Below are 6,738 nucleotides of genomic sequence, written 5' to 3'. Positions count from 1 at the left end.
AACCTTGTTGAGAAGGTAGAATAGTTGAAAATAAAGAAAAATTTGAGAAACAGTGCGAGTGCGTCCGGACAGGGGTCTGCGCGCGCACGCTCTGGAGAGTTTTAAAATGTGTGCGTACGCACAGGGGTATGCGTACGAACAGGTGTCAAAATTTACAAGATCTGTTCACTCACACAACCTGTGCCAGCGCCCCCAATAGACTGGCCTTCTCAACGTGTGCGGGTGCACAGATGTGTGCGGACGCACAGGTTGCAATTCATCCTTAGATATGTGCGCGCACAAGCTGTGTTGGCGCTGCAAACAAAACGCATTTCCCTGCCTATGCGTGTGCACAGGTGTGTGCGTCCGCACAGATCAAAATTTTCGCAGTGTTGTGCGTCCGCACAGGGGTGTGCGTGCGCACATATCAAAAATCATAAAATTCTGCAACTTAGCAAAATTTCATATTTTCAACACCAACTTTGAATGATCATAACTTCCTTTACAAAATTCCAAATTTTACAAACTTTATATCAATATAAAGGATTTTCAAAGATCTTTAATTATAAACAAATCTCATCAAAATTTGAAAACTGAGGCATAAGTTATGATCGAACAAAGTTCACCAAAAACCCAATTTTATCAAACTTCACAATTTTCACAATTTCTTACCATACACATTCCAAACCATACCAAACCATTCAAAACTACATTTTTCATCAAAATTAACTTGTTGTGCCCTAATACACCAATATTACCATATTTCCCTTCACATTTCACTATTCTCAATCTCGACATCAGCTATATAACACTTATCATCAAACCACATTCAAATTTACCATTCCATCAACCTCAATCTCACATATATCACAATGAACCAACTTTCTAATCCATACACTCATTCAACATCATAATATCACTATAAATCATCATAATTGAACCCAACATTCATCAACTCATCATGAACCATCATTCATCAACATTCAACACACCAACAATCATTTTATTTCAAACCTATCCTATTGGTTACTAGTCTAAGTGTCCATGAATATTATATACTACATAGAGAAAATCGAAACCATACCTTGGTCGATCACCTATATGTCCAAAAATCAAAATTGAGCACCAAATGAGCTTTCAACCAAAATCCAACCACCAATGCAACTCCAACAAGCACCAACAAGCTCCAAACTCACGATAATCAAGCTATATACATATAAATCACCACAAATCAACCTAGAGCTCAACATAAATCAAAATCTTATAAGAGTTCAAAGTCTCTTACCTTGTTCAACAGTTTTGGTAGCCAAAACTCAATGCTAAGCAAGGATTAGAGCGAACCTAAACACCCAAAAATCACAAATCTCACTTAATCACAAACCCTAAAACTCGAAATTTTGGAGAGAAGAATAGAAAATATTTCGTGGTTACCTCTTCAGTTTCTTGTATGGGTTTTGTAGAGTTCTTCACAAGGAACGCGTAGCCGCAAACGGTGCGGCGATCGGAACTCTGTAGCTCAAGATATGAGCTAGAGAAGAAGAGGGTGAATAGTGTTTCTTCTTCCTCTCTTCCCCTTTCTATTTCAGCATGAGTGTGTTGTGTTTATGTGTGTGTGCTCGAAATAGGTTCATTAATGAACCTTATATATGTTGGGCTTGGGCCCAACCGGTTAACGTTTTTAACCCGTTTGACCTAACTTCGGGCCAAAACTTTAAAATTAATGCCCGATTTTTAACTTCTAATATTTTTCTAAGGTTTTTGACGGTTTTTACTTTTTCTTGTGCGGTACCGGACAGACTTCAACCGGTTCAACGGCCAGTTCGCGGTTTTTCGCAGTTTTTCGCAGAAAACACATTTCCTGACTCAGAAAAACCTACTGAGTCCAAAAATCACCTTTAAATCCTCAAATTCTCACTCTAATATTTCGGAACCTACTTTGGGTAATATAATCACTTAATTAACCGATTGATTAGTTGCGGTTCTTACACTTGTGCGTTCCTACTTTGACTCAGGTAAAAATCTTTTCACAGCAAATCGTTTATAATCAAATTCTAATTTCTTGGCAATTTAATTTCTCTTAACTTAATTAATCGTCAATCTCCTGGTCAACTAATTAAGAGAAAAGGTGAAGTACAATTTTGATTTATAGCCACACAGTTTTCAAAATACTATCCCTAGTTAAGTTGAGAATCATGAGAAAGAGTTTTAAGCTAATTCTGATATTAAAATTTTTAAAGTAATAAGAGAACCTAAGACATAATTAGAATATTTTTCAATACTTCTAATAATTAAAGATGAAGAACGAGACTCAATCTTGAAAAAGTAGAAAAACTATGAATCAAGATAAAGAAAACACTTACATTACTAATCCATAAAATCAAACAGAGCTCCTAACCTTTAATAAAAGGAGGTTTATTTACTCATGGCAGAAAAAAAAAGAACCTAAAACTAAGAGTTCCTTGATCCATAGATTGATAACTCTCCCCCTCTGTGAACCTTGTTCACTTATTTATATTCTAACTTTCTAAGTATTTTAAATTCAAAAACTAATCTTATCTTCTTATCTTCGAAGAATAAGATAACAACTTTCACAACAATAATTCAAATATAATCTAATCTAAACTAAATCCAAACAACCAAATTTTATCTTTCTAGAATAAGTTAATGCTAACTAATCATTTAAATCTTGAATCTTCTTTTGAGTTTAGAGCTTCCTAGAGTGGATTATGATCTTAGCGCGGACTTCATGGATTGGCGCTGGACTTTAAAAAATTCTAGGCCATTGGAAGTTGGAATTGCACTTGGATCTGGGCTCCAGGTTTGGGCGCCCAGTATGTAGGAGTTATGGCGCTGGACTCCACTTTTAGGAGCTGGGCGCTAGCCCATTCTAGCTTCTCTCAGGCACGAAGGCACCGGGTTTGGAGATGATGGAGTTGGACACCTATTTGGGCGCTGAGCTTGGAGGCATGGGCGGTGGGCACTGGTTCCTTGGAGTTGGGTATCTAGTTCTGGCGCTGGACTCCCCTCTGCTGTGAGTGTATTTATGTTTTCTTATAAAGTTCATCGTAATTTGCTTTAAACATGTCTTAAAAACAATCCTTCTAAATCAACTCCAAACATATGATTAAATATAAAAATTTTATTAAAACATAATAACTTTGATTAAAACATAAAAACATTATTCAAAAAAAAAATCTAAAAACAACAAAAAATACATAGACATAAATTTTTTTTTAAACCTACAATCATTCAAGAATTTTTTTGTTCCTTATTATTAATATTAGCGTAAGTGTAATATTCACAAAATCATGGTAATTTTCGTTAATTATGGTAATCTTCATAAACCACTATTAAAAATATAACTTTGTATGGATATAGTGGTATAATAGGAATAATAAAATTATGGATAGTATTATGATTATGTAAAATAATTTTTAAGCTATTCTAGTCCTTAGACACATATAGATTAGAGTCATTTTTGTAATGACACCCAATTAAAACAATATCATCAACTCGAACATTTAGAATATATGCAAATGCAGACTATTTTCTTGTTAAATAAGCTTCATCATCTACTATTCATGTAATGCGACAAGGTATAAAATAGTTAAATTGAGAAACTAAATTGATATTTATTCCCATCAATGGTATTGCATTTGTAACACCCTACTACACAGAGTTTTACGCTTAAGTCGTAAAACAGAGGTAGCATGATATTATGACCTCTAAAATAAAATGTACTATGTATATTAATTGAACGAATGGAGTATTTTAGGAGCCTTGAAGAATAGGTAAGGCAAAGTCGCAAAATTAAAAGCGCAACGCTCAGAAATAATGATTACTTACGTGAGAAGAAGACTAAATTTCATAAGAGTAATTAAACAAAAGTAGAAACAGAAGGTCAAGAGTACAAAATAACAAGCTCCTAACTCAGCCTGCGAAGCTAAGGCTGGCCGGAGAATATTTACATACATATACACATATCCCAAAAATCTAAAATACATAGAAAAATTCTAACTCTCTTTAAACCTCTAAGAGGGACAAAATAACAAGTTGTTCGGAGAGAAAGTTAAGGCTAAATACACAGAAACTATACAAACAAAAGGAACCCATAAATTCCGCTTTAAAAGCCCAGACGCCTAGCGAGGTGCCTCTCGACCTGTATCTGAAAAAAATAACAACACAATATCGGATGAGAACCGAAAGTTCTCAACATGGTAAAAGTGCCACACACATAAGATATAAGGTCTTGGGAATGCCAGAGGCAATCCTAGAACTCCGATACTCAAATTATAAAGCTTAAAGTATTAAATAGAAACCTTAAAAGGTGGTTTTCTAAGAGTATCTAAGTTTAACTTAACATAATCTTAACTCTAAGTCTTACCGCCTTTCCTCCACACCTCCATCTCCGACAACATATCACAACATATCACAGACAAATAAGCAGATAAGGCAATCACAAGAAGGTTACAAGCACTATAGGTAACAAATATACATTTAACATAGCAAGTACATTTAGGCACACCCAGTGAATGCACAAACAAGTAATTCAAGTAATATGCACATGATGCATGCTTGTCCTATGGCTGATGAGTCTCATCTGTCAGTTATCAAGCCAACCCGACAAGTCCGGTTTGCTAAACCCTTGGACTATCCCTCGTTGCGCATCCCAAGAGTCTATGCATAGCTTTTTCTCATATATAAATATCAATTGCTCAATGGGGTACTATTCTCCGGAATTTATACGTGCCCGGTCACTTTTACGACGTAGGGTCAACAGAGTATCGAGTTTCGACCTGGTACACGTGGTGGCAAGCCACGGTACTTTACCTAGAAAATCTCGTATCTCAGATCATTTGATTGTTTAAGCCAAGTATTATACATAATCATTTATAACATTTCATATTCAATTCATCACTTTTTCAGCTTTACTTCGTCTCCAAGTTATCCCCATTTCCTAACTTCATCTGATTATCAGGCTTAATACTATTATTTATGACTAGAAGAATGAAGATAGAAGTTTAGAAGTTTGAAATTATTTTGAAATCACAAAAATACATGTGTTGAGAAACAGGGTGTGTGCGTACGCAAAAATGTGTGCGTGCGCACACTTACGTAAAAATCCAAGGAGAGCGTACACACTAGGTGGTGTGAGTGCTCCCAGCAGCACGCATAATTGTTCTTATGCGTACGCATCAGGGTATGCGAGTGCTCCTAGCAGTGGGCTTTCCCCTGTGTGTAGTGCGCATGCACGTTTTTGAAAATTTTGCAGGGGTGTGCATTCGCACAAGAGTGTGCGTACGCACAAGTGAAAACTTGGCCCTGCTCAGAGCATGCGCACAAGGGTGTGCGTACGCACATATACCGAAAATCTTGGTTCTGCCAGAACTAAAAAAAAATAACTTTTTGTTCAAATTTTTCGATGCCCATAAATTTTTCGATTTAAAGTATTTTTCATCTATTCTTCGAATGGCGTAAACTTCACGAACCAAATTTTCATTTAAAATAAGTTGGAAATAATTTGAGGGTCCAAAAGTTAAGTTATAGCTCGCCGAAGTTTGGCCAAATCCAACTTTTCACAAACCCTTTAAACCTCTATTTCATTAATTTACCATTCACACATCAACCATTCCACACCTGAAATCAGTCCTAATATATACAATATCCCAGCAACATAACTTTACACCATTCTAGCATCCATCATACATCAATATTACACAATCTCACGCCTCAACAATTTCATCATACACTTACTCAATATGTATATAATCATATCATCACCAACTCAACCACTTTTCACACTATTATCAATATAGCAACAATCACCATCACATAACCAACTCACATCATAAATATCAAAGATACTAAGCATTATACATTTCCGTGCGTTCCAGGTTATCCTATGGTCATCTAGCCTAAGTTTTCACAGAACATTAAATATTATATACACGAAACCTAAATCATACATTGGCCGGTTTCCACGTAGTGATCAAGGAAACTCACCAAAACAAACATAGCCCTAAAAGTTCAATAAAACACTAGTGCTCAACCTCCACCAAGTTCCAACGTCCACAATTTCAAACTCCAATTATTTATACACAACCTAAAACATGTTCATAACACATGTACACCCAAATTTATATATCCATATCAGTATTCATACACTAATTCAGTGAATTAATTAGGGGCAATAATCCTTACCGTACTCACAGATCCAGAGAATCAAGTTCAACAAATTTCGCAAACTAATTCGAACCTAGAGAACTAAAATCAACAAATTCTCCAAGTTAGACACTCACAATTTTCGAAAATTAGGAGTAGAAGAACTGGAATGATAGAGTGGCTTACCTAAAAAATTACTCCAATAGAATCATAGAGGTCGACGCGGTGGTCGCGTGGCCGCAAACAGTGCGGCGATCGGAGTTCGGAGTGAGAAGTTGCGTGGGTTTTATTTTGGCATTAGGGTTGAATCTTCTTCTCCCCTTCCCTGGCTGTGTTCAGCGTTTATGCTGAATGGGGAGGAAGAAGATGAGCTTCAGCTCATTTAAGTGTTGGGCCGGTTGGGCCTACGGCCTCGGTTTGGGGCCCGTTCAACTAATTCGGCTCGTTCGGTCCAATCTTGAGTTGAATTTTTTAAAATTAGTGTCAAAATTTTCGTTTTGATGAGCTCTATCCTAATATAATATAATATTTATATTTCTAAATTTTTTTATTGAATTTTAATTTATTGACTAATTATTTACTAATTTAACGGGGTTT

Source organism: Arachis ipaensis, chromosome B01, assembly GCF_000816755.2.
Source record: "Arachis ipaensis cultivar K30076 chromosome B01, Araip1.1, whole genome shotgun sequence".
Taxonomy (NCBI): Eukaryota; Viridiplantae; Streptophyta; class Magnoliopsida; order Fabales; family Fabaceae; genus Arachis; species Arachis ipaensis.
Note: the sequence above shows the minus strand (reverse complement) of the source record.